At 48.0% G+C, this 27,991-nt stretch overlaps 1 long non-coding RNA gene across 1 annotated transcript in view; it reads right to left on the bottom strand.

Moving 5' to 3' along the window:
- Nucleotides 1–12,610: 12,610 nt before the first annotated feature.
- The window catches only part of LOC138447707 (uncharacterized), a 150,230-nt gene continuing 134,849 nt past the window's right edge, over nt 12,611–27,991 (bottom strand). Inside the window, exon 3 of the long non-coding RNA XR_011259928.1 lies at nt 12,611–16,581. This is a non-coding gene — a long non-coding RNA (uncharacterized lncRNA). The remainder of the gene's footprint in view (nt 16,582–27,991) is intronic.

Raw genomic sequence — 27,991 nt, 5'->3', positions numbered from 1 at the left:
GCTCACTGGTTAGGATCCCTACGCTAGTGGTGCACAGATACCACCAGGTGAAGAGAGGCAACCATGGCTTAAAAAGCTATCTGAATGCTTTCTTGTATGTAAAGGGTTGGGAAGTGTAAGGGTGCATAAGAAGGACTCAAATATAGCATGTTTTCTGGGGCTATAGACCTTTATTAGTAAATAAAGCCATTCCTAGGAGGGGATTCCCTGCCTCGGCGTAAGATCTAAGGTGACTGGATGTCTGTTAAAGTAAAAGTGTCCACCGTCCTGGGTCAAGAGAATCTTACTTCTGGCTCTTGCACTATAAACTAAGGATTCAAGCAACTCAGTGTTCATCCCAGGAGAATGCCTCCCTTCTCCTGAGTTATAGCCAAAGTCCAACACAATGTTTCCCTGGTGGGCCAGGAAAATACCTCCCTTCTTTTGGCGTTCAATCTCAAACAATCTGGCAGAATGCCTCCCTTCCGCAGGTCACAAAGTTCCAAAAATAAAGGTCCAAATAATAGGCCCGGCAGGGTGAGTCCCTTTCCCAGGTCACAAAGTTCCAAATAATGCACAATGTGTCCTTCTTGTGCCAAGAGAAAGCCTAAATTCTCCTGGCAATCGGTTTCAAATAACCTGGTGGATTGACTCCCTTCCCCATGTCATAAAGTCCCAAAATAAGAGTTACTTCATAACCCTGAAGAATGCCTCCCTTCCCCTGATGTTTGCTCTCAGTATCAAATTAGCCCGGGGGAATGTCTGCCTTCCCCTGATGTTTGCTCTCAGTCTCAAATTAGCCTGGGGGAATGACCCCCTTCCCCAGGCTTGTTGGACCTTCCTTCCCAGTCCGTGTTAACAGGCAAATGACTCCCTACTCCTGGTCCTCTTCTCATTAGGTTTTACACTTGCAGCACCCAACTCTGAGTGTTGTGAGGGTCCGCGACACTGGTTTCTCTATTCTTCTTTGGTTTTTTACCCCCTTGGCCCACTTCCCTGACAAGTACTGCCACGAGGAAGATGACTCGTATTGCCTTCTTGATTTGGGTCCTTGAACTGTTTCTCTTCTCCTTTGGTTTGGCCCACTTGGTTAATTTCCCTGTCAGGTACTGCCACAAGGAAGATGACTCGTATCACTCTCTTGGTTTGGGTCCTCAACCCTTGTTTCTCTTCTTCTCTGGTTTGGGCCACTTGGCACACTTCCCTGCCAAGTACTGCCATAAGGAAGATCACTTGTACCACTCTCTTGGTTTGGGTCCCCGACTTTGGTTTCTCTCCTCATCTCTTTATGTCCCCTTGACTGCTTGTCTTGCCAAGTACTGACACAAGGAAGATAGTCCTGCTTGTAATCCTGGTACAGGGTTTGTTACTGTCACATCTTCCAGCCCCTACCGGTCCTTGCGCCTCTCCTGTTACCTTGTCTGCGCCCAGGATATGCGCCCAGTTCTCCCTGTGGTCCTTCTCTTGTTCGGTGTGCTGTGAGGGCTTATCTGCGCCTCAGTTCCTTCCTCTTGCATATTTCCTGGCTGGCCTTTGGAGTGATGGTATGGATGTTGCTTCATGCGCTTGCGTAATCATCTGTCAGCCTCTCATTACCATCTGGATGCCATCCGGTGAAGGAGTTCTGTTGTCCCCTTAATTCTGGGAGCGGACTGCTCTCAGCTCCGTTCTGGCCATCTTCCTGCCCCCTTCCTGTTTCCCCGGCTCCACGGTTTCTCATCCTGGTTGGCTGCATCGCTCTTTGAGGCAGTCCTTCTTTGATCTTTATCACATAAGCGGGACCACGCCTCTGCGGCAGTCTATACCGCTGAAGCTCATTCTTAGTATTGTTCTTCATTGCTCCTGCCCTACCTGATCTCAGTACTTGGTGTGAGGAACCCGAAATGAGAAGCGGTCACAAACGATTCATGTTTGTGGTTACAAACTTTTATCTAAATAATATAAGTGGTTGGCAAATGCCTCACTGTACCTAGTCTAAGAGGTATTTCCTTACCTCAGCTAAAACTAAGGGTCTGTCCGTTGTCAAGATGTACAAAGCAAAAATGTCAAGTGTCTGAAATCCTATCCTAGCCCTGACACTCTAAAAATAACTATAAGGTACCAAGGGTAATGTCTTTGGCTCAAAAAAGTGCACAAATGTTGAGGTTCAACAAAAAGGTATAAATCCCACAGAGATTTCAAATGGATAGTGCTGACAGTTCCAGGAAATGGCTCCCTCCCCCAGGTTTCTCTCCAGCAAAACAAAAGTTCCAAAAGAATAACCAAGTTCTTTGTAGTCCAAGAGGATGACCCTTTCCATTTGGTGTTGCAATTCACTGCCGGCGAAATTACTCCCTTCTCTATGTCCTTTCCACATGCAATAAGGTTCAAAATCCGCTTCTTGGAAGGAATGTTTCCTAGCACTGTGCTCAGTACCTAGGGGAATAGGGCCGGTGGAAGCACTAAGAAAACTGGGCTGCGGCCTGGGCCATTGGCCAGCAGAGGGCGCCACAAAACAAGCTTTCATTTCTGCAGTTGTGATATATATAACTGAATGCAATATTCGTTGTTGAGCCCTACAGCAAAGTGAGAGCATCCTCTTGCAAAGGACAGTGCTCACCTGGGCAGGAATGCCTATCTCCCGCCCCATAAGGCCGTGGGAGCTCGCCTGCCTCTGGCTGCAGCGTCGCAGTCTAGTTGAAAGCTAAAAACGCAGATGCCTCGCAGGAGGACGTTTGCCACAAGAATAATGATGAGTGGGACAATATTGGCGACGTGGGCACCGCTCTGGCCGATATTGTTCAGGTGCTGAGAAGGACGGGCTGTGCTTCTTTCTGCCCGATGTGCCCATCTGACCTGTCACCTGTGGGCTGCCCCTCCTGCTCACCTCCTCACACATGTGCAAACTGCCACCAGCTAAAAGGGCGGCCCGGGTAGACGGGAGTGGGGATGGTCAACATTAGCAAAGGCCACGTGCTGCAGCCCCTTCATCATGTTGGCCTCTTATGAAGACTAAGCGCCTGGTTGAGTTTTGCGTCACCCACCGCACGTGGGAAGCACGGGGTACCCCGCAAGGTCAGCATAAGGCCAAGTCATCCGGGTCCTTCTGTTAGGCAGAGGATTCGTGGGATTCGTTCTTTTCAACCGGTGGTAATTACAGCATGGGACAATTACCACATGTGGTAATGCATATGCGTGGTGGTGAATGATCACCCCAACCCACATGCGGTGGGGAAATGCGTTACGGTAAAAACACTCTCGATGTGGCGCAGCTGTCACACACCCAGTAGTGTAATGACCAGGCCCTACGTGCGTGTGCCTCCGCGCCCACCAACCGCTGTGCTGTCTGCCTCCCCAGCCTAGATCACCGAGGCGCCCTCACCCACTAATCCCTGGGTTTGAAGACCCGGGGGTGAGGCGCTGCCAAGAGCAAGTGCGGGAAGCTGCGGCGGAGCTGTAGTCTGCGACTTGTACCTCCCCTCTGTTCTATCCGATGCAAATACATGCATAGTGTCCTGGATGGGATGACGCAGGTGTTGAGGGTTTGTCCCTACCCCCGTGCGAGGCTCGTAAGCCCCGCCACACATAAGGACCACACTACACACGTCCTTATAGTTCGGGCTTCCCGGTCACTCTGCCGCGGGCGAGAACGCCCCGTTTATTTATGCTGCACGCGGCGGCCTACATCGTCACACCGCAGCCGCCGCCGCATGCGCGTCCCGTCTCGGGGCAGCGCCACAGCAGGGAACCCTGGGAGTGTCAGCAGTGAGAGCATCCTGTGTCTGTTAGTTCATTCTGTGAGCTTAGGAATGGACACCGGGGAAGTTAACGTCTCCCTTCCCTAAATAATGACACCTGACTTACACATCCTACCAGCATTGGCCAAATCCTGCCTGGTCTCCTCGGGACGCAATGTGAAGGCGTCAGCGTCTTGTTCCATATCTGACACGTGATCGGCAGGAAGGGTGCTGGGCAGAGGGGCATTAATGGATACATAGCTGGGCACGTTGTGGTGTTGGCAGACTGCATGGAAGCCTGGGCCCATGCCACCATTATCTGTCCAATGAGGATTATCGCTTATATATTAATTCTTGTTGGAATCCAGTTCCTGCAAAATATGCTATTTCCCACTTTAATGGTAATGTATTAACCTCGGAAGGGTGCAGGGGTCATTCAGACCTGCTGAGCGATTCAAACTGGTGACGCACAGACTGGCCCCCATGACTGGTGGGACTCGAGGAGAGTGTAATGAGTGGGCTATTCCCTGCCCTTGCATTGCCAGATGTTTTGGTATTTTGGTGAGAAAAGCTTATATTAGCCCTGCCGAGGTGTCTCTGCCTGTAACCATGTGTTAGGAACGCCTGCTTTGACACTTCTAATACTGCACATGTGCGTGAACGGGTGGTTGTGTTTGTAAGGGACGCTTGCGCTGGCTGCAGCCATGCAGTCCCTGTAAAGAAAGCCTGGACGGGCGCTGTGCATGGTGGGTGTGTTTGTAAGGGAAGCTTGCACTGCCCGTGGCCATGCTGTCCCTGTTTGTGAGGAAAGCCTGGGCAGGCGCTGTCCATGGTGGGTGTGTTTGTAAGGGAAGTTTGGACTGCCCGTGGCCATGCTGTCCCTGTTTGTGAGAAAAGCCTGGACGGGCGCTGTGCATGGTGGGTGTGTTTGTAAGGGAAGCTTGCACTCCACATAGCCATGCTGTCCCTGTAAAGAAAGCCTGGGAAGACACTGTCCATGGTAGGTTTGTTTGTAAGGGAAGCTTGCACTCCACATAGCCATGCTGTCCCTGTTTGTGAGGAAAGCCTGGACGGGCGCTGTGCATGGTGGGTGTGTTTGTAAGGGAAGCTTGCACTGCCCGTGGCCATGCTGTCCCTGTTTGTGAGGAAAGCCTGGGCAGGCGCTGTCCATGGTGGGTGTGTTTGTAAGGGAAGGCACTCCACATAGCCATGCTGTCCCTGTAAAGAAAGCCTGGACGGGCGCTGACCATGGTGGGCGTGTTTGTAAGGGAAGCTTGCCCTGCCCGTGGCCATGCTGTCCCTGTTTGTGAGAAAAAGTCTGGACAGGCGCTGTGCTTGATGGGTGTGTTTGTAAGGGAAGCTTGCACTCCACATAGCTATGCTGTCCCTGTTTGTGAGGAAAGCCTGGGCAGGCGCTGTCCACGGTGGGTGTGTTTGTAAGGTAAGCTTGCACTGCCCGTGGCCATGCTGTCCCTGTTTGTGAGGAAAGCCTGGGCAGGCGCTGTCCATGGTGGGTGTGTTTGTAAGGGAAGCTTGCACTCCACATAGCTATGCTGTCCCTGTTTGTGAGGAAAGCCTGGACGGGCGCTGTGCATGGTGGGTGTGTTTGTAAGGGAAGCTTGCACTGCCCGTGGCCATGCTGTCCCTGTTTGTGAGGAAAGCCTGGGCAGGCGCTGTCCATGGTGGGTGTGTTTGTAAGGGAAGGCACTCCACATAGCCATGCTGTCCCTGTAAAGAAAGCCTGGACGGGCGCTGACCATGGTGGGCGTGTTTGTAAGGGAAGCTTGCCCTGCCCGTGGCCATGCTGTCCCTGTTTGTGAGAAAAAGTCTGGACAGGCGCTGTGCTTGATGGGTGTGTTTGTAAGGGACGCTTGCACTCCACATAGCTATGCTGTCCCTGTTTGTGAGGAAAGCCTGGACAGGCGCTGTCCACGGTGGGTGTGTTTGTAAGGTAAGCTTGCACTGCCCGTGGCCATGCTGTCCCTGTAAAGAAAGCATGGACGGGCGCTGCCCATGGTGGGCGTGTTTGTAAGGGAAGCTTGCACTGCCCGTGGCCATGCTGTCCCTGTTTGTGAGGAAAGCCTGGGCAGGCGCTGTACATGGTGGTTGTGTTTGTAAGGAAGCTTGTGCTGCCCAGAGCCATGGTGTCCTGTTTGTGAGGAAAGCCTGGGCAGGCGCTGTGCATGGTGGGTGTGTTTATAAAGGAAGCTTGCACTATCCAAGCCCATGCCTGTTCGAGGTGTGAGGATTGCCTGCACTCACCGGGCGCCTGGAGCCGTTTAGTGTGGCAAGCTAGTACTGGCTTCAGTACTGTTCCCATTTGAGAGGGCGCTACACGCCTGCCCTTTATATTCAATACAGTAGTAGAATGCCCTATCTGAACTTTGATAAGTACTATCGTTATTTACAAAAGCAGGTATGTAATTCACAGTGCACCGCGTAATGGACGTGCAGGAACGGCCTTTAGATGCATATGGGGTGGCACGTGTTAACGGTAATGCAGGGACACGCGATAAGCACACACGCGCCCAGTTCTCTTATTGCTGGCGTGTTCAGATCCAGGCTGTTTACGGTGACAGCTTTGCGGCTCTCGGCTACCACACAGTAACCACAGCCCTTTAACAGGATTTGCGGGTTTCTCGTTAATGGCTGGTGTGTGTATGTGACTTGTGGTCCTTTGCTGTGTGACCTGTGCTCTATCAAAAGCAGCACGTGGAGCGGGAGGACGAACTTTGATCGCACGCCTTTCGTGCGACAGTTCAGCCGGGGGGTCTATTAAAGAATAGCCCGGGGTTGCGGCGAGAGTTTACCTGTGGTTGAGGCTCTTCAGCAGTTTCTTTTTGCTTGTCGTTTTGTTAACCCTCAAACGTTACAGCAGTTTCAGGAATCCAGCACTGACTGAGATGGATCCATACGTCTTTGCCGAATTCTTTGTGCTGAATGACAACTTTGACGATTTTTCCCCGACAATTTTATCTGTTTCTTTTACCACAGAAAGCGGTGGGTGACTCCCCGCCGCCCACCCTTCTATGCCCCACCCACCCTTTTATATACCTTACCGAAATGTACCATCTGTGGTAAAAATAAATAAAAGAGGTAATCAAATTTGACGGAAACCCATTCAGTCAAGTGGCTACGGTGAGGAGGAGCACTGAGTGCCCTGAGCCCCCACACCACTAATAGCGTGATCTTTGGCCTGTCCGTCTCATGTGCCTGAGTTCATTCTTTTGCTGTGTCGATAACTCGTTGCAATATCATACTTCGGATTTGAACTCAGAGCCACTCATCGCGAGAAGCTAATATCGCACTCACGCGCTGCGCAGCCACGCGGGATTCCGCGACAAAGAGCGAATCCATGCGAACTTGCGTTCCTCGCCAGTGTGGCCACTCCATTACTCTAGAGAGTAAAGGCCCAACTCATCCCTGAATTTTGCTATGGGGAGAGACAGAGGTAGAGAAAGAGCTTTCTTCCAGATATGACCCTCTAGACGATGGAATTGATTTTCTTGGAGCATGGATTGCCTTCCATGCCATACAAAAGTGAGGGAAGAATCTTACCCTTATTAAATCTAATGAGAGGCATGAGGATAAAATCTGCTGAAAGAAAAGAATAGTTTTCTCATCTGGCACGTAAATTGAACAGCCTTATTCTCAAGTTCTCTGATTAGATCTATCGTTGAGTGATTAGTGCAGATGTTAAATCCCAAATACTTCATCTTCTTTACTTCGGTAATTATTTGGCGGTTTAATGACCACTGTATTTTGGGAGTTTTTCTACGAGGTTTGTCAAATGCAATGACGGCAGATTTATTTGGATTCACAATGAGCTCATTTTTGATTGCATAGGATGTTGACGTCCTACTGGAGTGTTATCGACAATCACAATATCATCTGCATAGGCCATGATATGGATTTTACTTTTACCTGTGATTGGTGATACCAAGGTACAATTTTGAAGAAAAGAAACCAAATTGGATAAATATGAATTAAAGAGAAGCACAGCCAAAAGACAGCCCTGCCTGACTCCTTTTGCTATGGGGATAGCAGCAGATAAATCACCAGTTTGATTTAGACAAACTTTGATTGTGGTGTTCATGTGTAGAGCAATGATGATGTGTAATAGATGTTCAGAGATACCTCATGATCTCAATTTGAGCCAGAGTTTAGATCTATTAATAAGATCAAAGACCGTAGGTCGATAAATGCACTAAAAGTGGGGCGAGCATTTGCCTCTCGAGACTGGGCCTTTAGTGTATTAAGAGTTAGACCATTAAGGAGTGTGCAGAGACCTTTACGCAAACCAACCTGGTATTTAGATAGTATTCCCTTGCTAAGAACCCATGGTTCACGATCCTGCAAAACTAACCTAGCGAAGATTTTACTTTCACAATCCATCAAAACGGTTGGTCAGTAGTTTGCAGGATATGATCTGAGACCCTCCTTTTAAATGGGAATAATGATGGCTTGTTTCCAAGACGGTGGAAATTGATCTTGATTATCTGTCTATAGAGATGGTATAATGTGGCTGAGCAGGTGTGAGGTTCTGCTTGCATAATGTTGTTTGTGAGTCCATTAGGACCTGCCGTAAAGGGATTTTGATAGATGGACAATTATGTTCTCGATGTCTTCCTCACAGCTATTTAAAGACCACAGTGGTGTTTGGTCATTGTTGACATCGGTGCATTGAACTGTTTGTGATCAGTGAAGTAAGTTTCCCATGTAAGTGATAAGAAGATCAATGTCTGACGTGAGCTTTGGGATTAAGTTTGACTATTTATCAATACCCAAATATTTCTTGCTTGTGAGGGTAAAAGGGATTTTCGCATATTTTGTCCATCTTGGATATTGCGCAGCAATCTGTGCCCCCGCGACCAATGTTTGTAAGTATTAGTTAATCTAGTCTTCTGCGTCATGAAGATCTTAGGGTCAAGCTGTGCTGCTTTTAGAACACGCAGATCTTTTTTTCTACCTTTTTTAATTTTGATGAGTCAATTCGTCAAAAGTATGTCTGTGATTTTCTTTTATTGCTGTTTACGGTGGCTCTGGGAGGATTTAAATGCCAAGTGAAATTCACAAATGTTTCAGGGGAGCATAACCCAGCTAGGTCACATTCTTCACCATAATTCATAATTGAGTCTAGCTTGTCATTCAACAACTGACCACTTTTTGCAAATGAAACAACTCGATTCACTTGATTATTGATAGCCAGCTCAGTTGCATATAACTTAGCAGGCTCACGAGAAGCAACAGAGAAAGCCGTTTGTGATGAAGATTTTCCACTATGCACCATCCGTATTACATGAAACCATCAACAGCGTTGAACCAGTTATTACAAACAATGATGTCATCTATGGTGGAATAGCTTTTGTGATTAGCTGGTCCCACATTTCTCCATGATATTTGTTGAGCCTTGATTTAGAGGAAGGCCTAACAAGAGAGGTACCTGAGGCATGTAAGTCTCCACCAATAAATAATACATCAGTAGGGAAACAAATGTTTAAATCAGTCAGAATGACAGAAAACTACTCATGGAAGGAAGAAAGGTTACACAATGCTGGGTTCCAGTATATGTTAAATATAAGAAGGCCTCGAAAAACAAGGCTCCATGGAATCAGGCATCAAAGAACTAAATTGCCATGAATAACATTGCTAAGGCATACTATATCCAGGCCTACAGCCAACATCAGACCACCAGAAGGGCGGCCAATATTAGGACAAATTGACAGCTGGGAAATTTTGGTGAAACCATCCAGATATATCTAATTTCTGAGCCATGTCTCTTGAAGTAACACAAAGTCAAAGTCTCTAAAAATCTGTTCCTTTGTGTCTGCGGGGCGAACAGACAAGGTAACCGTTCTTTTGCCTATAGTATATTTCCAGAGATATTCATCCGCAGAAACGCTATGTAATGATTTCCGGTAGCAAGGACAGCAACTGCGACTTTTCAATTTGACCATTGACTAAGCCGTTTGCTTTTGCTTTGACTGGATTTACCACTATTACTGAGATGAGGGAGATCAGTCCCAATGTCTTGAATAGGTTTGCAAGAATAAGTGAGATGAGGGCATTAACTCCTGATTTTTTCATTAGTTTGGCAAGAATTACTGAGACGAGGGAGAACCCTCCCAATGCTTTGATCAGTTTAACAACAATTAGTCAGATGAGGGAGATCCCTCCTGATGCAGTTGTTGTTCTCCCCCAAACCACTACTGGGTGCACTGTGGATCCTGTTACCCCTTTCTTCCTTGGAATACGTGGCTGGTTCTTCCTGCAATGTGGGGCCTCTCTTTTGCTTTGGCCGTTCGCTGCCAACCAGTCCACCTCGCTGAGTTCACACAACTGGATCCTCTCATTTGCTTTGGTCGGGCCTCCTTCTAGTTCCCGAGGCTTCCTCCAACCTTCCAGCCGCGTCCTCTCGACTGAGGACATCCCTTTCCATCTTGCGCCTTAGTTGCTGGGTTTGAACTTCCCGGGCAGGTGTGTCTGAACGCTGGCTTCTCTCTAGTTTTCCTGGTTCACCTTCAGGCAGTCCTTTATCTATTTTCATGGTTGGTAGCTGGGTCCTCCCCAGCGCAATGTCAAAGTCCATTGTCTGTATCAATGATGTACTCTTCAAGTCTGCTTGGGGCCACTTCTTCTCAGTGCCCTCAAAGTCACATAAAAGAGTAGTTTGCATAACTCCTGCCATCTTCTTCACAGTATTTCAATGAATTAGCTTTTATCGGAAGAAAGAGAGGGTTGTCACATTAACATACAGTGGTACTATCAGCAGCTTTTCTTCCAGACCTCGGGAATTTCAGGCACTCAAAGCTAAGAGGATTAGGGAGGTCCACCATGGAACGGGAGCCACAATCCCCATGAGGGAAGTCCCTCCCTGTGAGATCAACCTGCTTTTTACCACCCCTAGGGGTAATATCGGGCAGCCGCCTCACCTACCTAGCCACATAGGGAAGGGATCCGCCATGGGGAAAAGTGACATGATCCCATAATTCAACACAGTGGTTCCAATGAATTCTTATAATTCTTTAAAAATTGCATCACATTTGACCCATTTGACTCGTCTTTTCTGCAGGGCAAGCAAGCAGCATGTCATCCGCATATGGTGGACATGTGATAGGTTTACTTAGAACCGAGGCACATCTGTTCGTATAGATGTTAAATAATTGCAAAAGATTACTAATATCAGGCCTCCAAATAAGCATTGCACCAGGCCTTTTTACGTATTTAATTTGTGTAATTACAACAGCTTTTATCTTTCCATGCATACCATTCACGCACCAGTTGAGAGCAGAGGACTGGTGACTTGATGGAAACCAGAACACCTGTAAATTTATATCTGCATGGATGAAACTGCAGGCTATGGAGAAGCCTCTAAAAATAGACACGTTTCTCTCTGAGCTGTGTGCACAAAGACTTTCAAAAAGAGGCAGCACAGAGTGAGTTAAGGAATGCTTTCTGCTTTCTTTCCATTCAGCCTCTGCTATGTTTTGCGTCAGTAGATGCTCCTGGAGCAAACAGAAGCATTATGGATTTTTATTTTCTCAGCATTTTAGGATACTAGCATTAATAAAATAGAAAAGGTAGTTACAATTGAAGTATCATGTAAAAAAGAAATACAGATGCTTTTTTTCAGTGAACACAAGCTTGTATTGTATTGCACAAAAGTATTTGTCAGAGTTCTTGTGCCAGGTGCATTTATCATCAAGGTGCACGTATGTGCTGTATTCTGACACAGTGTTTAGGAGGTTGTCCACAAATGTAAAACATTTCTGATACCAGACACCTTCGCTACACAACTCGTGTTTTGTTTCTGATGGGCCCGATTCATTTTGCAGTTTAGTCATGTTTTGGTGCCTGCCGCATACTTTTACACTCCTGCAGAGGCAAATCATTTTTACTCTTACAATATAATGTACACTCAAATTATGAAAACAGTGTGTAAAATACTCCTTCATCAAAACCTTATCTGGGGCACAGATAAGTATGCACTACATAGGTTAAAGATCCATTCAACCTGTACTTGCAGTCATTGTGGTAAATGGTACTATAAAATACCAGTGGCAGCAGGGCATTTGCTCTCAAGCATGAGTGAGTGCCATTCCAAATCAGATGGGTCACAGCCTCTTTGAAATATTCAAATATTCATTTCATCCAGAACAGGACTGTAAGACTTGTCCTTGGCCTCAAACCCAGGGATTGTATCTCTCCAGGACTGAAATCTCTGCACTGGCTCCCAGTGGCTGCAAGGATTACGTTCAAGACCCTCTGCATTGTCCACAAGGCCTTCTAGGGCCTACCTCCAACTCTCTCTTTGTAAAGACCTTCCTATTCAAGCTCTTCGCTCCTCCACCTCCAACTGCCCCAGGGTCAGACGCTTCTCCAAGCAACGAGTTGGGTTTAGATCTCTTTCTTCAGCTGAGGACTGACTCTGAAACAGTCTCCCTGCCTCTCTGAAACTTGAGGCGAATCATCTCCGGTTCCGGATGCACCTCAAGGCCTTCCTCTTCCCTGCTGATCTCTTGTCTGATGCTGCACTGGTCACCAGGTACCCTCTGATTTCGGGGCCAGGTCTCTGCCCGCCCAGTTGCACACCCAAACTGCCCCTTGGCAACCCTTGCGCTTGGGTCTGTATCTGTAACCCTACAGTCCCTTACCTGCACTTATTGGACACCCGCTGTCTGCACTTACCCTTGCACCTGCCACTTGCACTTCTTGTTATTGTTTGATCCCATGTACAGCACTGCCCTTTTTCCCTCCACTCTCCTGTGCACTTGCACAATCTCAATGTCACTTATCCTAGTAAGATCATTGTCTCTGTCCTCCCTTTGTTCCCCTTCCCATGCCTCATAGCCCCTTGAAACACTTGTGTATAGGACTATGTTGTTCCCTTTCTATGTAAGTGTAGGGTTCAATGATGAGGCTCTTCATTTACCTCTTCAGTATGGGGGTGCTTGCACTGCTCCCCCCATCCATCGCAGCTCCTTCTCTATGCGGGCGGAACTTACTCTGCTCTGGTGCACCACTTATGTGCAGTGGTAATCTTGCATTGTTGATGTTCCTGTCCTATGAGGAAAGTATTTCTACTGAGATCCGTGGTATAGCTTTTCTAAATTAGGGGTGGAGTGTGCACTAATCAAGGCTATGTTACACATGTTCTAGATGAGAGGAGCTTCAACTGCAGAAACGCATTCCTAACCTGTTCTCTGTGTGGGAATCTTCAACCTTTGCTTTACAAACTGCACAGATCCACTCCACCTGTTCTACTCGATGAAAGCCTGCATTGGGATGGCCTTGATTTTCCTTATCAGTTTCTGGGCCCAACCCTGCATGGCTCATACTCAAGCTCACCTGTTCTGTGTGAGGCACAAAGTGAGTGCTGCTGTTGTATCTTTTCTTTACATGCAAGGGAAACTCAAGAGTGTTAATGCTCATATGTTCAATTTGTTCGACGGTGTATGTGCTACCGCACCCTATGCTTTATCCATTAAGTGTGAGAGACACCTGCGTTTCTGGCACGATGTGGCCCGCTGCCGCGTGATAGTGATTTCCATACAGTTATCTTTTTTGCAAACGTTGACTGGATGTCACATACTTTTTACTCTCACTTTTTACTCTCTTGCAAAAGACAAAACATTTTACTCCCTTGAAATTGCATTTACTCTCAAAGTTTAAAAATGGGGAGTAAAATACTCCCACTTCAAAATCCTATCTGGAGAACTTGAAAGCTCTTCCAGAGAAATTATGAAGTCACGAGAGCCCACTTCAGATTAACTTCCACCTTTTAATTAATGCACGCTTTAGTGGAAGAAGCCTCAGAAAAAGATAGCAGACAGCTCAAGAAACAAGGCAACAAGTAATTAATATTCAAACAGTCATTGGCGTCATCTACACATAATTGCAGTAGATATATTTTGCCCATGTCTTTGGGGAGGCAATCATTTCGGATCCCACCATTCTTTGGAAACAATATTCCTCTGGAGAATGGGAATGCCACACGTGATCAGAGATACATGCCAACAGTATGCGTCCTTCACCTTCACAATGTCATGAGGTTGGAAGACGCAAAAATCAACCACAAATTATTGGAAGGTGACAAGTAACTGTGTCTAGGATTTAACAACTAAAGTATTTTCCAGTGGAGACCCAAATCCACTCCTAATCATCCTGGAAAACTGTAAGCAATCTGAAGAAGTGGCAGCAACAGGGTCTGACATAATCTCTATACCCTCTGATTTGGGTATCTCCTTTGGGTATCCGAGAACCATATGCTAGGATGGGCTGTCTTATCAATGGCAGTATTTACAGTTTCTTCAATCATATTGTTTTGATCAGCCACTGAGATTGTAATTCGGTTGGCCGCAAGAGGAATGCGAACCAAGGGAATATGAATAGCTCGATCTCTGCTTGATGATCCATGTTGCCTTTGAGCTTACTAATGTCTGCTCCTTAAGGTGGCCTCCTTCTGATTGAAAGTGTGAACTAGGCATCCTGGTCTGACGCAGATACTCCATAATGATCCCACTTGTCTCAGATCTCTAGCATATGTAAAACACAGTCAGTGACTTAAACGTCAGGGTGCCTTCCCTGTGACTCTGCTGATAAGCCGGGTAGTAATTGTGCTGCCTGCCACCTGTTTGCCTGACTTCTAAGTAGCACGCAAAGCAGGCACCATAGCAATCCTTCCTCGGCATTCTGTGAGGGGGCAGGAGTAAGAGTCAGACACAAGAGTGGCATGTTGATTGGCAAATACATTTATTCATTACAAAAGCTGGTGGGCTATTGGAGGAAATCCTAACTAACTCTACCTCTAAAAGGGGGTTCCCTGCCTCAACAAAACTAGCTAGTGAAACTGCCTGTTTCAGAATGTCCGAAGCAAAGTTTGCCATCCGGTATCCAAATCCTAAGCGATCCTTCACAAGCTAAACTCAACATAAGGTGAACAAGGGAAATATCTCTTTGACTGCCAACCTGAAGCCCGGCCTTATAGTTCATAACAAATGTTCCAAAAAGGTGTATAAAAGCAAGCAAAGGTTCCACAAGACTGAAGTGGTTGATTCCCTTTGCCCTGAGTCTTTCCACTTCATTTAAGATTGTCTCAGTATCTTTAATGGTCAGGGTAAGACTTTATCTTTACTTAGCAGGCCTAGCTCCCAGGCCCTGCAACAAGGAAACATGGCCTGCACACCGTTTATTCGCCATCCTGAGGGTTCCAGACACTTGGTGGGCAGACCCGACTCACAGGTACTGCAACGATAAAGAATAGCCTTGTTTTCTCTCCCAAACTGCGCTGAAGGTACCTGACCCTTTCCACAGTATCCACTCCTTGGTGTACCCTCCTGCCAAGTAGGGTACTCAACGTCCTCGTCTTGATGGGTTTCTTTCTCTTTCTCTGTGTTCACTTCAACCCACAGCCCTGGATTACTCTCCTGCCAAGGTCTCTGAGTGTCACTTATACATGTAAGCTTCGTATTCTTCTCAATCACTGTTTGGGGTGTATGCCCCACCATGGGTCCCAGACCCCCTTCACTTGGTTTACTCTCCTGTCAATGTCTGTGAGTACCACTTGTAAATTTCATATTCCTATTTGTTACTGTTTGGGTTGTGATTCCCCAGTGTGGGTCCCAGAACTCTTCACTTGGCTAAAGTCCTAGTTCTCTTTGTCTGATCTTTCTTCAAGCCATAGCCTTGGTTTACTCCACTGCCAATGTCTGTGAATATCATCTGTATATGCAAAGTTCGTATTCCCCTTTATTACTGGTCATGGTATGTCTTCCTAATGTGGGTCCCAGATCCCCTTCACTTGGTGATTCACAATGTTCACTTTGGTTAATCCCTCTTTGTTCCTCAGCCTTGGTTTACTCTCCTGCCAAGGTCTATGATTGCCACTTGTATCTGCAAAGTTTGTATTCCCCTTTATTACTGGTCGGGGTAGTCCGTCCTGATATGGGCCCCAGACCCTCTTTACTATGTAACTCTGCCCCGGTGAATATTCCTTCTGTTCTCTGCTTCGGGTTATCAGTACTCTCTGGGTCTCCCCAACCCTGGGACTAGCAACTCTTGTACTTGTGGGGACTTGGTCTTCACCATCCGGTTGTTCACGTGTCTCCCAGGAGCTACAGCGGCTTCTCTAGCTCACTGGGAAATTTCCCGGTCTTCTGCGTGTCCTCTCTGCAGTACAGCAGTGGTTTCCTTGCACTCCAGTGGCGGGTAGGTTTTCTCTTCTTCTACCAGTGCAATCTCTCTGTCGGACACCGTCTGCCTCTCTGCTTTGCTGTCCTGCGCGTACCTGGGCCCTTTTCCAGCTCATGCCCATCCAACAACGAAGACGCCATACTTCTCTTCCCTCGCTGTCTTTGAATGACAGCTGACCAATGGGATTGTTCCAAAGGCTAGAACGTGTGCATTCATTCTTGTCAGTGATCCTCATTTCTTGTGGCCTCTTCCTCGTCCTAGTAGTTCTTGCCTGAGATATATTGCAAAAGCACATAGGGACATTGGGTAGTGTGGAATTGGATGGAAAATGAGGGAAGATGGGAGGGTCAAAGGGATATTGCGTTCTCCCGAGATAGTCACTACTCTCATTGGGGTCCTACCTCTCGATGAGATCCTCCCGCTGAGTCCCAATCACATGGGAGTTATCGGGTAGCAGCCGCACCTTCATGACCTCATGGAAAGGAGCTGCCCCATCTGAAGCAGTAATGATACCTCGGGATTCGTCACATTTCCCAATGTCTTTCGGACCAGAGACTGCAACAATATAACACATTCCTTGCTTATTGGGAGGCGCGTGAGGGCAACCTTTGCTTCCTGCAGAAGGGGATAGCTGACAGCTTCACACTTTAGTCCAAGTAACTACTTTGGTGTAGCCCACGACTGCTGTATATTCCTAAAGAGAGAAGAAAAATAAAAGGCCAGTATTATTAGTCAATTCATTTACCTGAAAGCAGAACTTCACTAAGCAGGACACCTGTTGTTATGGCAGACAGGAAAAACAGGGGGATGTCCTGAGGGTGACCCCTTGTGTACCCTCCTCCATAGGGGAGAGTACAAAAACAGTTTTGAAACAGTATTTGCTTCTTTTATGAGTGCCTAACAAGTGAACAATAAATAAATAAATAGATAGTTCCAAGTAATGTTTTTCATATGCCTAGCAATGGTTTAGGTGTCTAGTAGTTTGATAGAAATTTGATGGTAATAAGTGGTTTGAGTACCAATAGAAATGATGGAAGCTCCTGGCAGTCTTTTGAGTACCTCTCCCTTGGACATACAATGCTGGCAATGGTGTGAATAATGGGTATTTCATGGCATTATTGGCTCTGCTGTGTTTACCTGGACACACAATGGCAATCCCTGGCAATGGTGTGGATGCTAGGATATTGATGGCAATGCCTAATAATAATGTGAGTACATTTATAGAATTCATGGGTTTTACATGGCAATGCTTGGCTAAAATGTCTGAGCCTGGGAATATGATGGCAATCCCTAGCAATGGTGTGACTACCTAGGTATTTTATGTCAAACTTTGGTAACAGAAGGAGGACCAAGTCATGTGAATGCAATCCCTGGCAATGGTGTGTGTACCTGGATGTTTGATGGCAGTACCTGAATTGTTGTGAGTACCCCAGTATTTAATGGCAATCCCTAGAAATTTGTGCACCATGGGCGTATTTAGTGTAGGCAGGGATGTGTGATTGCAATGCTTGGTAATGATGTAAGTACCTTGACATATGCTGGCAATCCTTGTGGTAATCATGCGACTACCTGGGCTAATGAAGCACCACTATTCATAGCACAAACATCAGATGGAAAAGAATATTTCTCCCATGCCCATGACCATATCGCGTCAACGAGCAGAGCCGCAGGTATTGGTAAAAGAGAATGGCCAAGGTAGGAAGTACTTCCTGAAGGAGAAGGTGAGAGTTTTAGGCGCCAGACTGCCGCGTAGGGGAAAGATGCTGGAAGAGAAGCTAAAAGGTCTTGGAAATAAATTGTGGAGGTGCATCCACTGCAGGCTGCTGTTGGTACATATTTCACTAATGTTCTGAAAAACATAAAGGGTGTGTGGCACTATCTTTATCTGTATACCGTTTTATTTGCCCAGCACCTCAAGTTCAGCTTTTGTCTCCTTTTGATCTCCATTTATAATTGGAAATTGGTGACATTCATGTATTTCTGTAGGACTTCTCTGCAACCTCAATCCACAGGGACTTCATCTTTACCATCTCAAGCTTGAAGGGCCATTGAGAATACCACAATATATTTGATCATGTGTACATTGGCATGAGACTGTATTTCCCCAAACATACTTTGTACCAAGATGGGGAACCACAATATTCTAGGGTGTCTGGCAGAGGCGGTTCAGAATCTTGAGGGTCATTGATGGTTAGAAGCAAGTCATCTGCAGACATGAGAGTTTTCAGCATTATTCTTCCTACTAAGATTAATTATTTGACTTGATGGCAATTGCCATTTGACTTGATGGCAATTGCCATGGTTTCCAGCATCCGGCTGAACAGCCTGGGTGCGAGTGGGGCAATCTTGTTTTGTTCCTTTCTTTTTTTTTAATAACACATTTGATTGTTTTTTGATACTTCAAAACGACGACATACAATATACCAACATAACTTACATGCATTTGTTAAAGGCACTGTGGTTATACACCATTCTTAGTTGAAATACATTAGCACACATTATGATAGTTACCAGACTGGATCTTTCATACATTTAAGAGTATCGCATTACAGGATCCTTTGAGTTAATTGTTTGTTTACATAGTCTGTTCCCATTTCTGCCATATTTTGTCAGCTATCCCCGGGCATCCCCTTGCTTGTTAGACTCGGCGCTCCATTAATATACAAGTGTCCACATCATTGACCCATTGGTCATATTGAGGGGTGATCTCTGAGCCCAATAGTTGTGCAATGTTCCTTTTCGCCAGCCCTGTGGTCGTTGAGAGCAGAACTTTTTCAAAGCGGGTCATTTCTCCCTCCTCCTATGACCCTTGATAACCTGTCACAAAACTTTTGCCAGAAGTACTGTATTCGTACGCATTGCCATAAGAAGTGGTAAAAGGTTCCCTCTTCCTGTTTGCAGCGTAGGCATTTGGGATCTGTAGTTTTTCCCCAGTTGTGTAGTGCTATTCGGTGGTAGTGGTAGTATATTCTGTGTAGTATTTTCTTTTTTTGATCAAAGATTTTATTGGTTTTCAAGGTTAAAAAAACATTACATTCATCTCTCTACATTCCAGGGAGGGGACACAGGAGGGGAAGGGTGTGAGGGGGAGGGGGAAGAGAGGGAAGAGGGAGGGGGGCAAATGCCAGGGAAAGGTAGTGGTGGGGAGAGAGCAGAAAAATCAAAAGAAGAAACAATAACAATGACAAACTCAGCTTCATGGTCCGACAGACTGTCGAATTTGACATAGGATGGCTTCATGACACAGGGTGAACTTAACAGAGTCAATATTTCCCTTTCGGTGGGCCTCCCACAGTCTCAGCAGCTACAGGGTCGCCCTTGGCCTTCAGCTATCCTCCTCCCATCTTCTCCATATTTTCCCCGCCTTTTGCGGGCAACCTCTTGCTTTGAACACCCGGTGTTCCATTACAGCACATATGTCCACGTCCGTGACCCACTGGTCATAGCTGAGTGTACGCTCTGAGCCCCACAGTTGTGCGATGTTCCGCTTAAGGACTGCAAACGCAGTTGACCAGAGCAGTTTCTCATAGCGGGATAAATCAGATTCACCGGAGACCCCTAGAAGCAATTGTTTCCGGCACCTCTGTATCGTCTTTCCCAGAACGCTAGACAGGTTGTCGCAGCATTTCTGCCAGAGCAGCTGAATATTACAACACTCCCACAGGATATGAAAAAAGGTACCTTCCTCTCGCTTGCAGCGTAGGCACTTTGCGTCTGCGCCCCTGCCCCAACGGAAGAGGGCCACTCTTGGGTAGTAGGTGCGATGCAGGATCTTCAATTGGACGATTCGGAGCCTCGAGGAGATGGTTGTTTCACGCAGGTACATCAGGGCCTCCGTCCAGTCCTCCGGAAGGAGTGGACCCATGTCTCGCTCACACTTTGATTTCAGACTGGATAGTTCCGGTGTCGCGAAGGAAGTTATCACAGTGTACATGGTAGAGGTGACCTTCCGCTCTACCCGATCCAGGACTATGTTTCGTTCAAGCGGGGAGCTTTCCGGCAGGTCTTGTGTGATCTGTCGATGGGTCGTCCAAGCATGATTCAGCTGCATGTGGTGGAACCTCTCTGTGTCCAGCAAGGAGAACCTCTCTAGCATTATCTCGAATGTTGCCAGGTTGTCCTCATGTACCACATCCCCAACGCTAGAAATTCCACGCTGGGTCCACTCGGGCCATCTCGGTAGTTTCCGTATTTCGGGAAGGTTGCAATTGTTCCACAACAGTTGGGCCAGTGTTGTTTTCCCACCCCACCCCAAGTATCGAAGCGCTTCCTTCCAAATTCTCGTTTTGTGCGATGCCATATCAGATTTCGGAGGGCGATCCAAGTCTCTATAGAGGTGCTCTATTGGCTTATGTGTAGTGTTACAGTGGAAGCCCTTGATGTGTGGGAGGCTCCCGTCGCCGTGAAGCATATCGTTTACCACCACCATCTGGCTGGCCCAGTAATATGATTGCAGCCTGGGCAGCCCGATCCCCCCTTCCCAGATGGACCTCTGGAGGGTGGCAAGAGCAATTCTTGGGTGGCCTCCTTTCCAAAGCAGTTTATGGAGGGTGCATTCAATTTTGTGGAAGTCTCGATGGTGGATATACAGTGGCGCGTTTTGCAGGATGTATAGGAATTTAGGGAGGGCAATCATTTTGAACAAAGCTGCCCTACCCATCAGCGTCAGCGGCAAGGAGATCCAGTGGCGAGTGTCATCTGCAAATCTTGCTACCAAGGGTGAGGGGTTTAAGGCTGTATATTTAGTAAGGTGGGTCGTGATGTGTATCCCCAGGTATTTGAACTGTTCCTTCTCGATCTGGTAGGGGCCGGTCGCCAGACTCACCAATGAGGTGTCCCCTATAGGGAAGAGGATGGATTTGGACCAGTTCACGCGTAATCTACAGAATGACTCATATTGGCCCAGCAGTTGCATAACTCTGGGGCAAGAAGTGTTTGGGTCCTTCATGTAGATGAGTAGGTCATCCGCATAGAGGGATATTCTGTCTTCCCAGGTCTCGGACCACCGGAAGCCCTCCCAGGTTAGATCGTTTCGCAGCAGGATCGACAGGGGTTTGATCGCAATAGCGAAAATCATGGCCGATAGTGGGCAGCCCGCCTTGTACCCTTCCCAGACTGAACAGTTCAGAGTGCCAGCTGTTGACCCTGGTCCTAGGAACCCGGGGATTCATACAGCAGCCGCACCCAACTCACGAAGTTCTTACCGAAGCACATGCAATGCATTATTGTCCAGACAGCCTCCGATCTCACCGAATCAAAGGCCTTTTCAAAGTCAATTGCTAACAGGGCTAGTGGCCTCTGTATGCTGTTGGCTCTTTCCAAAACTGAGAATAGTCTGCGGAGGTTCATGCAAGTTGATCTTTGTGGCATGAAGCCGCACTGGTCCGGGTGAATCAGGGAGGGAATTACCTCTCGTAGGTGGTCCGATAAAAGCTTTGCCAGTATTTTAGTCTCAGAGTTGATGAGTGAAATGGGCCTGTATGAGCTACATCTTTCCGGGGGCTTGTCCGGCTTGGGTATCACTACTATCGTTGCTTCTCGGCGATCTGGAAGGAGAATGCCCTTTTCACGTGCATGGAGGTACATTTGCAGTAGCTGGGGGGCTATCACATTGGTACCCGCCCTTCGCCATAGCTCCACCAGGAAGCCATTTGGACCAGGGGTCTTACCGGTCTGGAGACCAGAAATGGCAGCTAGGATCTCATCCTCAGTGATCTCCCGCTCCAACCTTTGCTGCTGCGCCTCATTTAGGGTAGGGGTTTCAATTCGGTCCATAATCGTAGTGTCCATCGGGGTTGTGGATTCACTGTATAACTCTGCGTAATATTCCGCGAAGCCTTGGGTTATTTCGTGGTCCGTCACCCTTGCGTTTGATCCATCCGCCTCGAGCCTCCGGACATGGCTGCATCCCTGCTCCTTCCTTTCCAGCCATGCCAGCATCTTGCCGGCCTTGTCGCCTGTTTCATAGATCCTTGCTCTCATAGCAGTGTGCGCTTGGTGAGCGTTGACCATCGCTATGCTTTGCAATCTTTTTTGTGCTAGTATCAACGTCCGATTAGAGGCCGGCGTATTTTCGTTTATGTGCCCCTCCTCTGCCTGTTTGACATGAAGCTCCGCTTCAAGAATCTTGCTCATGTGCTGCCTCTTTTTGGCCGCTGCCCATGATATTAGTTCGCCTCTTTGCACCGTTATATATACTTCCCATAGCATTTCAGGGTTTGTTGCCGTCTGTGTGTTTCGCTCAAAGTATGTGTTGGTGGTCTCCTGTAGTCTGTCCACCAGCTCAGGATCTCCCAGATAGTAACTGTTCAGGCGCCAACATGGCGGTGGGATCCTCCGGGACGTTATGAGTAACATTTCTAGCGGAGAGTGGTCGGAGATGCCTCTAGGCAGCATGTTTATTTCCTGTGCCCTATATAGGTCAGTTGCGGGAGTGAAGAAGTAATTTAATCTGGAGAGCGAGACATGGGCCACCGAGTGGAAAGAGTACGCTCTAGTGTCTGGGTGAAGTTCCCTCCATACATCGCACAGGGCGAGTGCGTTGGCGAACGTGGCAAGCCAAGTGGGGACATTGGGGTTCTTTTTCCGTATGTGCGATCTATCCAGGGTTACATTCATGACTTCATTGAAGTCACCACCTAGTATCATGCAGTTGGAGGTATCATTAGCGACTAGCGGGGTAATGTCAGTGAGCAGTGGTTCTAGAAGGGTCGGTGGTGCATAGATAGCTATCAGTGCAATGGATTGCCCCCATAAGTCGCCCATCACATATATGTATCTGCCGCCTGTATCATGGGTCACCGTGTAGAGGTGGAGGGGGAGGCTTTTGTGTACTAAGATCATGACGCCTCTTGAGCCCATCGTGAAGCCCGAGTGAAATGTCAGCTCATAATTTGTACGCCTAAATAGAGTACATTCTGTACCTGCGAGATGTGTCTCGGATAGGAACACTATATCAGCACCCCGTCTGTTCAGAAATTGGCGCACCAGGCGGCGCTTGATTGCATTGCCCAGGCCATTGACGCTCCACGACATGAGCCTCAGTGTTCTAAGAGCATCGACATTACTACGATAGTCTGCCATGCGAGCCTGTGTTGGTAGCTGCCCTGGTTGTCACCGGCAGCGTTATGCGCCTGTTGGAAATATGTTGGAAACATCCTTTCTGGCCATGTTCCCCTATTAGTTCGACTGGTCCCCAATGAAGCTGTGCTTAACAAACCCAAAACCCCCCACCCCATACTCCTCCCAACTAGAAGCATCGATCGCCCGAACAAAGAATCTATGGTGTCAACTGGACACCTAACATGCACTGAACTTGATATCAAATAAAAGTGGCCTTCCTCTAGGTGGGACCCAGGGGGAAGGTAATACTGCTCTAAAGGTGGTCCCCGAGGGAGTCCACGTGTGTACTATGCGTGGAATTTGTTGCACTCTCGGGGGGGTTCTCCTTTTACTGTAGGGCTTGGGGCATATCGCGGCCGCTACAGGTGGGTATATGCTGCCTATCATTGTGTGTGTGTGTGTGTACTGTAGGAAGATCTATGGTCTGACTTGGGTATCTCAGTGTGGCCACAGGATATTGACAGCCGTGGTGAGAGGAGGGGTTTTCACCCCCACCAAGTCTTCCGGTGGGTCCTGCGGTGGTGGTCGTCGGGGTTCTCGCCGTTGGTCTGGCAGAGGTCTTCGATTTCTTCCCCTATTTTCGCGGGGGGCGGACCAATCTCCCTATGTGTTGCTCGGCCCAGCACCAAGCCTCCTTAGGGTCACTAAAATGGACTGTTGTGCCTTTGTGATAAATCTTGAGGTGTGCAGGGAAGAGCAGGCCGTACTTCACTCCCATCGTGTGTAGTTGCCTTTTCAGGGAGTCGAAGGATTGCCTTGCCCTTTGCACTTCCCTCGTGCAATCCGGGAAAAAGGCAATTTTGGAGCCATTGAAAGTGACAGCTCCTTTGCCGCGCACATGTTGCAGTAGGGCGTCGCATTGTCTGTAATTTAAGAATCTTGCTATTACAGTTCGTGGGGGGGGTGCCAGGCGGTGGTCTGCCCGTGGGTACTCTGTGTGCCCTCTCTATGGAAAAAAACTTGGAAAAGGCATCGGGCTCGTAAAGGTCGGAAAGCCATTGTTCTAGAAAAAGTTCCATGCAGGTGCCCACTGCCTTTTCGGGTATACCCAGGATGCACACATTGTTGCGTCTGGACCTGCCCTCTCCCTCTTCAATTCTCTCTTCCCGCACCTTCAGTTTGGATGTCGTGTTATGGAGCTGCTGTTGCATGGTGTTCATCCTGTCCTCCGTGTTGGAAATGCGTTGCTCAGCCTCCCCGGTGCGTGCTGTTAGTTTTTGGAGGCCATGCCTGAGGAGGGAAACATCCATACTTATTCCATCCATTTTCTGCTCCATGGACGTGTGGGAGTCGGTTATGACGGCCATGATGTCTTTCAGCGAGATTCCCTGGTCCGTCTCCATGTCATCTGAGGATTGCGGGTGGTGGTCAGTGGGCTGGGTTGGAGGAATGCTGTACTGATCCATTCTGTCTGGGCATGAAGCTTCCTCTACCTATCCTTTCCCATGGCGCCAAGTCCACCTTATACGCTGTATGGGCCGATGTGGGCGCCCGTCCAGCCAGCTTTTGCCTGAGCACTACGCTTCCCGCTGTGCCTCCTGTCTCTTTTACCTTGTTGGTAAGTCACTCTTTTTGTTGCTGCTGCTGGGGGTATGCCCTTGCTGTGCTTCTACTCCTGGGCCGACGCAGCTACGCGCCTCTAGGGAGCCTCCCTCAGAGCCCTTCGCCGTCACAGCCGCCCGCTGCCCAGCCGCAGCACGCCTTCCGGGGCAAGGCGTATCCCCCGCTGCGGGCACGCAGTTTCCCGCACTGGCCCACGGGTCCGCGCGTATGTCACTGGATCAGCGGCACCCGCAGGAGCGGAAAGGCAGAAGGGCCTCTCTCCGGGCCTCCCTGCTCGCCTGTTGTCTAGTCCGATGCTCCGGCCAGACCCCCCGAAGGGCGGGAGCCGGCACGGGAGGCCCGGACTCCACTCCGCAGCAGATTCTCCCACTGCTCTCTTGTCTGTGCTGACCTGCGAGAGCGCGCCCGCCGATCGGGACCTCTCCGGGACCCCACTGGGTCCGCACCTTTCTTCCGCCGTGATCGACCGGTCTGTTGCGGGCTGGACACTGCCTCAGCACGGCCCCGCTGGATATGCACAGGACGTTCAGCTGTGTGCGCCCGCGGCCATTTTGAAGGCGGGCTAGATGCTGTCACCACAGAACTTCACACGGTCATCTCTGGTGAATCCGACCGCGGTTTTCTTCGATCTTCACTCTGGGTGTGCCCAAGGATGTTCGCCATCACATCAGGGTATTTCCAGCTCTTGTTACCCCCGAAAACAGGCTTTTTTATAACAGGATGTTAGTGCGGCCGCAGGAGCCGAGCAGACGCACGTCTACTGCATCCTGCGGTTAGCCACGCCCCCCTGTGTAGTATTTTCAATTGTATAAGTTGGATCCTGGCCGATATTGCTGTCTCTCTGGGGTACATTAAAGTTGATATCCATTCCTAGAGTAACAGCGGGCCCACATCTCTCGTCCATTTTGCTTTTAGACCACTCATTTCTTTCGCAGCAAAGGACGAGATTGCGTTGTACATGATAGATGTAGTATGGGTATTCACACTGTCGATGATATGTTTCCCTCTATCGGTGCGCATTCTGGCAGGTCCATGAGGTTTGACATTTGTTTGGCGAGTGCATGGGATAATTGTTTGTATTGAAAGTTTTTAGACGGTGGGAGCTCATAATTGGTCGATAATTCAGCAAAGGATATGATTCTGCCTTCATTGATCATTTGCTGGATAGTTAGTATTCCCGCCGTTTCCCAGTTTGTCCATTTAGGCAGTTTGCGAAGTTCCGGGAGGTAGGTATTATTCCAGAGGGATTGTACGGGGGGGATTTTGTTTTCCCAACCCATACGGAACTTTGGAGGGTACTTAAAGCTATCCTCAGGTGTTTTCCTCCCCATAATAGTTTACGTAGTGTTTTGTCTATTTTGCGAAATTCTGCTGTGGGGATGTGTAGAGGGGCATTATGTAATATACATAAGAAGCGGGGCAGAGTAAGCATTTTGAAGAGCGCTGCCCATCCTAATATTGTCAGTGGTAATTACCTCCAGTGGCTTACGTCTTGTGCAAAGCGCTTCACGATTGGATGTAGATTTTGGGTCATGTAGTCTTCCAGTCTGTTCGAGACCAGGATGCCCAAGTATCAGATTTGGTCTAGTTCGATTTTATATGGGGAACCTCCGGGAGGTATACAGTCTATTCCCTTGACCAGGAAAAGTAATGATTTAGTCCAGTTCACTCTCTGGCCGCTGAAGGCACCATATTTTCTCAGCATTTGAGTCACTATAGGACAAGAGACTGCCGGATCGCCCAGGTAAATCAGTAGGTCATCCGCTTAGAGAGATACTTTGTCCTCCCAGGTTGGATTCCATCGGAAACTAGACCATGTCTGTGTGTTTCGGAGGATTACTGCTAGTGGTTCAATAGTCAATGCAAATAGCATGGCTGATAGTGGGCAACCCTGTCTGGTGCCTTTCCCCAGTTGAAGGTTACGGGAGGGCCAGCCATTCACTCTGACTTCTGCTATTGGGGAGTTGTATAGGAGTTGGATCCAGTTTATGAATTGTTCCCTGAAGCCCATTTTCTTCATAATTATCCATAGTGCCTCCCAATGGACTGAGTCGAAGGCTTTCTCAAAATCGATGGCCAAAAGCGCCAGAGATTGTTGTAGGGTAGGTGCTCTTTCAAGCACTAAATGTAGTCTACGGATATTCATTCTTGTGGATCTCTGCGGCATAAAGCCACATTGGTCTGGGTGGATCAGAGATGTGATTACTCTTTGAAGTTTATTGGGCAGTACCTTCGCTAATATTTTGGCTTCGGTGTTGATTAGGGATATGGGCCTGTAGGAGCTGCATTCGTCTGGGAGTTTGCCCTCTTTTGGTATTAATATTATGGTGGCTTCACGTAAGTCCATCAGGAGTATCCCTTCTTTATTTGAGTATTCAAACATATTGAGCAGGTGGGTTGCTATGTCTAGATGACCTACATTTTTCCAAATGTCAACCGGGAAACCGTTCGGGCTTGGGGTTTTGCCTGATTGAAGTTGGGAGATGGCTAACGATATTTCTTCCTGTGTTATTTTACTGTCTAATGTGCTTGCCTGCTCTGTGGTGAGTGAGGGAAGGTCGATTTCATCTATTGCTGTATTCTCTATTGGGGAATTCAGGGGTTGTATAGCTCTTCATAGCATTTTGCAAAGCGTTCTGCTATCTCCTCATCAGTTAAAGCTAGCTCTGCATTCATATTTGTGATATTTTTGATTTGTCGCTGCCCCTCATCTCGTTTTTCCAACCAAGCCAACAATTTGCCTGCTTTCTCCCCTGTTTCCTACAGACGTGTTTTCATGGCTCTATGTGCCTTCTTGACGCAGTCTAATGACAGATTATGCAGTTTCCTCTGTGCTAGTATCAGGGCTCTATTTGTCTCAGGTGTGTTATTCTCTATGTGTTGTGTTTCTTTGTGTGCCACCTCCTCCTCCGCATCTACCACCTCTTTCCGGTGTGCCCTTTTCTGTGCTGCCGTCCATGAGAGGATTTCTCCTCTTAGAACCTGGTTATAAGCCTCCCATAATGTCCTGGGGTTGTTCGTAGAGCTTGTATTCAACTCAAAATAAGTGGCGGTAGCTTTTTCAATTTTTTCCTGTAGGTCTGGGAACCCCAGGTAATAGCTGTTAAGCTGCCAGTTGGGCGGAGGACGTGGTCTTTCTGTTTCGAGTTCTAACATTAGTGGGGAGTGATCGGATATGCCGCGCGGAAGTAGGGACGCACTATGTGCCACATGGATATTGTGAGCTGGTAGGAAGAAGTAATCTATCGTAGATAGCGAGGCATGCACGCCGGAACGGAAGGAATATTTGCGTGTGTCTCTGTGCAGGTCCCGCCATACATCTCTCAAACCCAGCACAGAGGCAAAGGTGGCTAATTTGGTACTAGTTGTAGGGTTCCTTCCTCTTATGTGTGTGCGATCTAACGTGTTGTCCATAACCT

Source organism: Ambystoma mexicanum, chromosome 3q (genome assembly GCF_040938575.1).
Source record: "Ambystoma mexicanum isolate Mex_15411 chromosome 3q, UKY_AmexF1_1, whole genome shotgun sequence".
Lineage (NCBI taxonomy): Eukaryota > Metazoa > Chordata > Amphibia > Caudata > Ambystomatidae > Ambystoma > Ambystoma mexicanum.
This window is presented reverse-complemented; position numbering and strand designations above follow the sequence as displayed.